Below are 10,771 nucleotides of genomic sequence, written 5' to 3'. Positions count from 1 at the left end.
TGTAGTGGCTTAATATATGACAATGTATATATTACGTTCTTAGAACAGTGGCAGATTATTGATTAATCAGCTGTGTTCACCTGTGTTGTACTTCTTCTCCCCTTTGCTTGAGACTAGTTGTACTTAGTACAACAAATATTTTTATGTTAGCTCAACTAAATATTTTAGTGTTGACAGGTATCAGTCAGTAAAACTTGTAATTTACAGATCTTGGCCCAACAAGATAAAGCCAAGGAAAATTGGTATTAGATTTTTTTCTTGTACAAACTAATTTTTTTACAGTGTAGGTGCATAAGGTGGCTTCTGGGCTGTTATGCTTGCTAAGGTGAAGTATGTGGTTGCTGATGTATTAGGTGGTTTCTAAGGTGGTTGTTGGCAGTTGCTAGGGTGTTTCTAGGTTGTTGCTAAGACGAACTAGTTGGTTGCCAGATAGTGACAGGTGGTTGTTAGGGTGTAGTAATTTGTTGCTAAGGAATCTGATTGACTGGAGGCATCTGCACATTTAGGCTGCTAGTCGACGGAGGTGAAACAAATGCTGATGATGTCTTAGCATTGAAATGTGACCTTTTTTCAACCTTTCACTCCCAAACTCTATCAATTATAAAAGTGACTGGCAACACTGTATTCCAGAATTCTGGTTTCTCCTATGTATACTTAATTGGAGATCAGTTGAGCAACAGAAGGCCTCCCTGCTCAAGCACTGATCAATCTAACTTTTGCTTTGTTTCTGTTTTCTGGCTACAGAGAGGGTCATGCTGGTCCCTAGTGAACACTTGATGGTCAACATGCGAGTCCTTATGCAGAACTGGTGACCACACTGGTGCACACTTTTAAGTTCCAGTAATTATCCAGCATCATGTCCGTGTGAGACTCCTATGATGAGCACCCTCTTCAGTCAAGTCTGGACTCATTATTCTTGATCAACCAGGGCAAGTGGCTAATTCTTTTCATGATCTTTATTCATTCCACAGTGGATTATCCTTTATATATATGGACACATGTTGTTTTTTTCAGGATATCAGCACTGCTTTGTGAGTATCTTGGACATTTTATTGAATAATGCAAGGAAATTTCTTAAAGTTCATCAGTATAGTCTGTTCCTTGGATTGTAATGAGTGTTATTTGTTATTTCCTTTGTAATTGATCATTAGCAGTTGTTGACTGTTAAATCTATGCTAACTAATTATAATTCCTTATGTGCTGTACTGTATTTTTTGCAATGAAATTCTGGCAACTACAGCTGCTGGTAATTTACTGTAAAGTTGAACTTTGCAATAAAATACTGTAATCCGTCATACGGTTGTACTGTGTTTATCACTGATAGACTGTAATTATGTTAACAGTATATCTATACATATATAAAATAATGTACTGTATACAGATTTACAATATATGCTTTTTTTCACAGTAATTAACCGTAAACAAACAACAGTTCTCAACAGTTAAATGTATAGTTGCCAAAAAAGCATACTGTAATGTCTCATACCTTGCCACTATATTTTTACGGTGAAGTTCTGGCAACCACAACTGTAGTTAAGTGTAGTAAATATAAACCAGTTTTCCCCAGATATTTAGTAAATGTAAATCAATTTTCCCCAGATACTGAGTAAATATAAAGTAATTTTGCTCAGATACTTGGTAGATATTACTTGTTAAATTATTTGTTAAATGAATTTGTATTTACTAAATATTTGTGGGCTACATTAACTCATAATGTGGCATACTATTACTAAATACAACACATTTTAACTGTTGCTTTTATTACCATTTACTTAATTTTTTTGCTTAAATTTAGTTCACTTATTTAATGCATTTTAATCAAAGTTTAGGTAATTAAAATGTACTCAATTTTATTATGTGTCACTTGTTGCCATAATTTTTTAAAGTAACTATTGGTCAAATTTTTTACAGTGTATGATACAGTAAATTACTGTGAAAGTAATACAACTAGTAACCAGGAATTTACTGTAATTTTATGGAGATTTACAGTGAATCTACCATGTTGTGTGTGAGTACACTGTGTGTATATTGGCTGCCGCTTGACATCGATCTTGTTTGTTTTGTTTTGTATTGGTTAAACTAAGGAGTCTTCCTACACTGAAAAAAATGATGTTTTGTATTGACATGATTTAAATGTCTAAAGTGGTTGCAAATAAATAATCAGCATCACATGAACACAGTAATTGGCAAAAGCAGTTGTCAAAGTCAAAAGTTTATTTATATAGCGCTTTTTACAACAGGCGAGAATAAGGTTTTTACATTAGTGTAAAATATTAAAATAGAGAAAAGGGGAAACACAGATGAAGCAATGGCTATGATTATATGGTATGAGTCTGTACAGCAGCATCATCAGGAGGGTCAGTGACATGCAGGTGAGATTGGCACAGCATTGTATAGCAGGAAGCTCCATGGTGGTCAAACTGGCCAAGAGACTCTACTCCGCAACTATAGGGAGTCTTCCCAGCCCTGCTGGCTGAGAAAATGAACACTTTGTCCAAGGAGTATTCTTAGGCTTGCTGGCCAAGGGACTTCACACCTTGGTTTTTATAGCATCAAAAAGGATTCTTACATTGCTACAAGTCATAGAACCATTTTGGTAGTATATAGAAACATTTTTGCTTAAAGTATGTTATAATTTCTGTTTCTTAATGTCTTGTCCCACATATCCATTGTATTTATTAATTGGGTTTTAAGCCTGGTTTTGCACAGTTATTATACTAATTATGCAATAATTTCATGCATTTGTACAACACTGTCTTGTTTCTGTAGTCTGTGCTTTGGTCATCAGAAAACAATGGCCCTGTCTTTTATTTCACACCTGGTAGAACATCATTTCATGCTTTTATATAGCCCACTTATATGTGACCGGAATAATGTGAAGTTCTTGATCTTCATAACCACTGGCAATATTGCATTGCCTATTATCTGACAGTAAATCCCAAACCTACCATTTTATATGACCACAACAGCCAAAGAAAACAGGTACAAACTAGGAAGTAGCCCTAGGAGACATAAGCTTCTCATCAAGATTCATAACAGATGCAGTAGGCTTTTGGAAGGTCCTTTGACCTCACAGGATTATTTTAGATATTAGATGACTAAGCCACATATATCGTCTAACATGCAATGCTCTCCGAAGAGATTTATGTAGCATGGCTGCATGCCAAATCACATGACGTAAACACACTCATCCCCAGGGTAACCTTCCTACTGTACTGCATACATCGAAATCTAGCAGACATGCTCTGAAATTCTATTTATCTACCATTATCCCAACACATAATGTAGAAGTGATGGATAAGGGGTCTGTTTCATCACTAATGCCATTCCATGTACCATCCACAAATGCATTTTTTCATAGCTAATCCCATTAAGCCTAATCAAAATTTGTTGTGCATGATTCAGTTTTTGTCAAAATAAACACATTTAGATCATGCTACTAATTTCAAATGATATAAAAAGCTGAACTCTAACCTAAATTCACTAGTCTACATGGTATTTTTATATAGCTTGTCCAACCTAGAAACAGTTGCTATGAAATAGCCTATTTGTGTGTGGAGCATTAATAGGTCAGTGGGACTGCATAAGCACTATACTGCTCTTGACTAGGTGGTCATAGTAATGCGTGGTCGAAGCAGTATTGAAACATGCTGAAACATGTTTTGCCCTGATACTGAAATGCAGCTTAAACAACCTGCATCAACACTTTTAGCTGTGAAACATGTCTCACCACTGCTTCTGTGGGGGTTTCCTTACTTCCTACCCCCCACAAACACACACACACACACACACACACACACATACATTTCCCAGCCAAGAAAGACACACTTGGCATTTACCGAACGGCCGCCATACGCAAAGATTATTGCACTGTATCAGGGGGCAGAAAGACAGATTGCTCAATTATGGAAGTGTGACGAGGCAGTATAAATCTCCCCCCAGACAGCAGCATATTCAATAGGCCATTATTTGGAGTGATGAGTCGCTATAGTCCAGCAGGTGCAGGCTAAGCCAGGAATCAACCCCTTATCAACATTATTCCTAACTGGGCACCATGAAAACTGGGCAGAGAATCATTTTGACCAGAAGGGGAAGATACAATATAAACTTTGTTGGGCAGTTACTCAAAGAAAAGTGATTCATTACAAATGACTAATTTCTACTGTATTCGGATTACTTTTAGGATTACTCCTTTGAAAAATAGGAATCTCACTACTCATTACTTTACTTCTTTTTGTCACTCTCGAAAACCCATACAAATCTGTAAAAGGATAGTAAAATAATAGGACAAAAACAGCTCAAAATATTCAGTGTGTTCTGTGTTTCTTTAGCATGAGGATCTTTACATGTAAGTTTCATATTAGCCTGATGAGATACTCTGACAGACACAGCTCACATTCACAATCCAAGTGGCGCAATCAGCCGATATCACAAGCTTGCGCAAATTATGTACAAGGATAGACCAAGATAATATATAGATTGAAAGTCTATTTGAAGTGCACTGCATGTAATCAATACCATTGCTTTTTTAAAAAAACTGTAACATTACAAAATTTTCTTATATGAAAAACTAATTACATTACTGTTACATGTTGCTTTGTACTGCATTGTCCCCGAAACACACAATACAGTACTTAGTTACGGCAGTGTTCATATTCTGGCGAACGTCTGCCTTCAAATAAGCTTATAAAATTGCAGTTTCAGAATCTTGCCTCCTGCCAAAAATGGAGCACAGCAGAGTGGGTTTTATATTGGACATTCCCAGGTTATTTGAATTTTCTCTTCTCAAATTCTCATGAAATAAACATAAATAATCAAAGTTACAACATCAGAGAACAAAATGCAACCAAATACATTTTAAAAATGTCCATTGTTAAGAAACACGTCACTGACGCATTATTCATTAAGCAACCGTCTAAATAGTACATAACATATTTCCCATGTATTTAATTAAAATAAGTCTAAAGCCCTATTCGAGCTGGATTATTTTACCTATTAAATATCTCTACTTCTCGCAAGTCAATAAATTTTCTGTCTTGTTCAACAACATTTAGGGTGAATGAACCCGCTTTACTAGCCTAATGATAAATTATTTGCCATTTAGCTACACAACATGTTTGTTGTTTGGAAGTGTGGCATCTGTTGCATAATGCTGATATAAACGTTTGTGCGATAATGTTTCGATCTGGGTTGTTTGGGGTAATTCAGGGAAATTACTCAGATCCTTTGTCCTGTGCAGTCAAATCACACGCAAATTGCATTACTGGCCATCCTCTGGTGAAACTAATCCAGCTTAAATAGGGTTAAAGTTACACCAAATCACTTGTAGTAAAGAGAGTGGCTTCCTTTAAGCCTACTACAAATCCCAGTTAAAGGAAGTCACTACAAATGATTTGATGTCATTTTTGCCTTCTTTCATCTAAACTCATGGGAAATAAACCTAAGAAAGACATCCACGCTAAGCACTGTTTATACAGCCCTAATAACTAAAGTACCTGTGATCTGCATTTCTGAACCATTATGTTCAGCTAAATTTAATGACAGACATTTTTAAATATATATTTGGTTGTAGTTTGTTCTCAATCCACTAAGGAGAGAGAATCCATAAGTTTGATCATTTCTGGATATTTATTTTATGACAAATCAAAGAGGGAAAGTCAAATATCTTGAATGGCCAATATGAAACCAACTGTATCATGATGTTGTGTTATTGAAGAGCATCCATAATCTATGTCAACTTCAGGTTAATCTCAGCTTTTTCAGTACTTCAGTACTTGCCAGATTAACCTGAATATGGTTTTGTTCCAGCCAGTCTGTGAAGCATTTCACAGCTCATCATGACTATGGAATTGTCTTCTGTTTCTGGCTAATTCCAGCTTATTTAGTTTTTCCACCATCACAGCTGCTGGCCAAAAAAGCTCGCTTAGAGGCAACAACAGGTTTGGAATGTAGTCCTGCTGTCATGCTCTTCTATAGAATGTGACCAAACTGGGTCAAATATTATCCTATAGAAAAGATGTAATGTATTCCTTTTCCTGTTTTGCATGTGCTAAAATAGAGACATACAAGTGGTTGGCTGCAAAGTAGATGTTACTGGCAGAGTGATATAGCTATTGTAATAAAAGCATGGCTCGAATACTTCTCCACCAACCAGTTGCTCTCACAACTAACTATTCTATATACCTTATTTTTCATGTGTCTGCTGTATTCCAAGAATATGGCCAAAAAATCTTGGTGGGGAACAGAAATGTCATTCACTACTGTTTTAGCCAAGTCATGGAAAATGTGCTTACATATTATCATTTTATGTCCCATTAAATGTCTCTGAAGCATTTCTGGGAAATTAAACAGTTTGCATGTGAAACTGAACCCATGACAAGAATGGGAACATTATGAGCATGAACCTCTTAAGAAACTGCAGAGATTTAAAGGACATATGAACATGGCTTCATAATTACTGCCTATAAAAAAAGCCCAGTTGTTAATGTTGAACATCACTGGTTGCTGCCAACATGTTATGCAATCATTAGAATATGCTGAGCAAGTTAGAAGAAAGCTGATAGGCTAATGCTCCACAAGCCCTCCCAGAAAGACTTACTTAAAACTGAGACATACAAAGTAACCAATGTGTTACTTAAATGCCTGTTACAAATTTAAAATGTCTTTGTTTAAACTACAGCTGACATGAAACTCCAACACAAAGGAGAGCTAACCCTGCTAGCTTGGCGTGAAACATTGCTATGTAATGACATTAATTTATGATTGTATGCCTATAAATTACTTTATTAGCATTAGTAATTTGTATAAGTTATAAATATAATCCTTTGACAAAGCATTTCCCTTATGCAGGTTCAGCTGTCTTGACAGGTTGATTAAAAACATCAGCACAAAATCATTTAAGCATCCCAATAATAAAAGTTATTTACATTTTTATTTATTCCCACATTTCTATTGTGTTAGGATGTCATTAGCATTTCACAAATATAGACTGTTTACACTTTACAGGAAGTTCTATCCATAAGACGCACCAAGCATCATGGGGAGTAAGAAGAATACGGGTAAAACAGAACAATATGCCTTGCTATTTGCAGCAGAGTTTCCCAGCTTTATAACATACTGCAGTTTAAGTGAGACAATCCATGATCACTTTTTGTTTTAAACATTTTCCCCATGAAAGCTGTTATTCTTAGCTTCTCAGCATATGATATCTCTATTTGAAACCATAGCTAAACACTCATGTCAGTTCCCCTCAGTGAAGCCTAACAACATAATGGAGTATTAGTTTTTCAAAATAGTGTAGTATCAGTGAAGCAAAGACATTTCAATGAATTGCCACCTATTGCTTTATGCGGATTTCCCAAAGAAAACTACTATTCTTCCCTGACCTCTCTATTTAAAGCTATTATTTAAACCCAGTGGCAGTTCACCTCAGTAACACAGCGGCATGCCACCCACACTCTTCACACTCATCAGAAGACAAAAGTCTGATCCCGTCTTCCACTGCACTCTGGCTGAAGCACAGTTTGGTGCCATGCTCCAGACTCAGGGGGCTATGCTAATTCAGGGATTTTCAGTGGGCTAATGATTCCTTGTGCTCAGCCAAAAGGGTTGCGCAGCACACGCCAAATGGGTCACACAACAAATGAAACGATCAGACGCGTCAAAGTACGCTGGTGAGAAGAGTAGTGCAGAAAGCAAACAGAACTCCACAGATTTGGCTTTCCACAAAGGTGTTCTGTGAGATTGAAATCTGGACTGGCCACTTCAGAACATTCCAGCATTTTGTCTTAAACCATTTCTGAATGCTTTTTAAAGTATGCTTTGGGATATTATCCTCCTAAAAGTCCCATGATCTCTAACAGAGACTCAGCTGACACGGGATCATATGTTGCACTCCAAATTCTTTTGAACAATGGTATGCTTTATCAAAAACTATCTATTTTTGGTCTGATCTGTTCACAGAAAATTCTCCCAGAAGTTTTAGGCTTCCTACAGTAAGTGTTTGTAGACACTAGTCTGGCTTTTTTATGTCTCTGTGTCAGCAGTGGGGTCCTCCTGGGTCTCCTACCTGAGTCCCCCTTCATTCAGATGTTGCTGGATTGTATGACCTGACACTGTTTTAACTTGTTTCTGCAGCTCAGTTTGAATTTGTTTGGTTCTTTCTGCACCATTCAAATTATCCTTCACTATAATCTCTTCTCAGCTTTTCTCTTCTGTCCATGTCCAGAGAGGTGATCCACATTGCCATGGGCTGCAAACTTCTTGATGACGTTATGTACAGTGGACACATTAAAAAGCACATGTGAATAACAAAGCAATTTCAAAAATTTTCTGGAACTGCGGGGGTGCCAATATTTATGGCCATTTATGGACATATATCTATATAATGAGAGGGAGAGAGAATAAAGGAATAAATGAAATATGAAATTTTGTCATCTGATCTTCTGATTATGTAAACTGATTACACTTGCAGGTGCAGTTTCTGCTGTCTTATTTAATCCTTTCCATTTTCACATGTGTTTTTTTTTCATTATTTCTGACAAGTCTGAACCTTTGGCATTTATGTGTTTTTGTGTTTCTGTGTGTTTGTGAGCGCGTCCTGTGACCTTAACCAAACGTGAAACGCTTTCTTCCAGTTCACAAAATCCAAACTCACGCTTCACTCACCACTAAACAGCTCCACTGAGGCTTCATATGGTCAGAGCGTTCCTGAAAACCATAAAAACATCATGGCCAGGCTGTGACTCATATCCGTAAAGTTTATGGGGGGAAGAAAAGAAAAAAATGAAATAAATTAAACAGTGAGATGCAGTTGCATCAGCACTAGTGTTGCACCCAATGAGGGGTAAATTCATGATGTAATGCTGTGCAGGCGGTCACGTTAACCAGCGTATTTAATTCAGCTGCCTCTCGCTGAAGATGTTAATCCCTTTATTCTCCATCCAACCGAACCAAAGCTTGCCCGGCATGCTGCTGCATATCTAATGTCCTAATCTGACAGTGGCACTGCGTAACAGGCTATAGATAACCAACATAGTCCTCTACTTAATCGCTGGGATACGTACAGTCCTGGTGAAAAGTGCAGATGCTCTTGATTACTTGGTTACTGTAAAGAGGGTTTCAGTGGAAAACGACGGCTAGAAACCTGGTGAGATGAAGACATAGAACCCTGTAATACACGAATTATCAAAAGATTGGAATCTCCTAATATCCTATCAAAATGTTTTGAAAATAAAAGAGCAATTTTTTTGTCCTTGGCAACAACATAAAGGGCACACATTCCACATTTGTATTGCTTTTTATTTATTTATTGAAGCATTTATTTATTTTTGCTTGAGGTCTTCTTATTATGTTTGTGGGGGTTGATGTGCAAAAAACAGTCATAATTCATATTTCTTCACCAATTTTCCAATCCTCTATGCCTCAGCCCCCAGAAGTAAACAGGCTGGTTTCTTAGAGGGCCTTTAAGACTATAGATTAGGTAGTAAATTACCAAATAAGCTCTGTTCTGATTGGATGCCTTGTGTTCAGCTTAAGGTGAAACAGTCTTTTCTAGCTATTAAAGGTGAATGGGCACAGCTATTTGTCAATGAGTTGGCTTTCATGACATTACTAAGACAATGAATTCAAAATTACCTTGCTAAAAATGTCACTTCTTTTATTCAATTCAGCGCTCAAACTTTTCAGGTGTTTGAGACCATGCTGCTTGCCAGGAGTTCAAAGCTTTTGAACCAAACCTGTTTTTCTTTAAACTAAACTAAACAGTGAAAAAAAGTTTATGTTGCAGGACTAAGCAGAAGGCTTAAGACAGCAAATAGGTAGTCTGCATGTGTTCGGTTTTATATTCTACTGAATTACTTTAGAAGACCTGTATTGGTCACTTCAGCCAGTGAATACAAATCTATGAGAATCCTTGGTCTGGTCTCATGTCAGAAACTAAGCAATGTGGGGTTTGGTCAGGGCTTGTATTGAAAACTAACTGACATTAGAAGTTATAATCTGGTTTTTAACCTAACCTTTACTTTGAAATAAAAGTTTGATTAAAAAGTTTAAAAAAGTCAGCCTCCATTGAGTCCTAATAGTGTGGTGGGATACTTTAAATGGCCAATTCTGAAAGCCGCACAATTTTTTTTTTTATAAGTGGCGCCTCCTCCTGGATATATATATTTTTTTTTTCCTGAATAAGCACTGCTATTATCCAATCACCAATTTGTAACATCATCAGCCTGCACCTTTCAAATTCTTACCAGTGCCTACTGGTAACTCCACAAATACATTGTTTATGAGCTTTTTCCATACTGAAATGTTTTAGGATAAATCAAATGTGTACAAAAATTTAATAAAGTCAATTCATAAACTGACAGATAGTCTGGAGAGATAATGTCGAGTCTCTCATACAGGCTAGTCAGTTATCTCACAGAGTAGCATTGACTAACTGGCTATCTGGCTATTTAAATTACATTTAACAAACAGCAAAACTAAGAAAAGTGTGATTTTTTGAGGATGTGTTTGACAACTTTAACAAATACCTAACCGATTGACTCATGAGCTAACTAAAGCATATCTAGTTAGCACGCTAGCAAACTTGGAAGTACTTTGCATAGCATGATGAGCTGCTTGTCCTGGGTAGCCAATAGCTGCTGGTCCTGGATAGTCAATCAATGACTGTGTTAATCTGAGATAGCAAATGAATCCTTTTATTGACAGTATTGATCCTGGAAAGTCATTAATCTTTTTACTGCAGGTATTAATCCTGGACTGTCAATTAATC

Source organism: Colossoma macropomum, unplaced genomic scaffold, assembly GCF_904425465.1.
Source record: "Colossoma macropomum unplaced genomic scaffold, Colossoma_macropomum, whole genome shotgun sequence".
NCBI classification, from domain to species: Eukaryota; Metazoa; Chordata; class Actinopteri; order Characiformes; family Serrasalmidae; genus Colossoma; species Colossoma macropomum.
Note: the sequence above shows the minus strand (reverse complement) of the source record.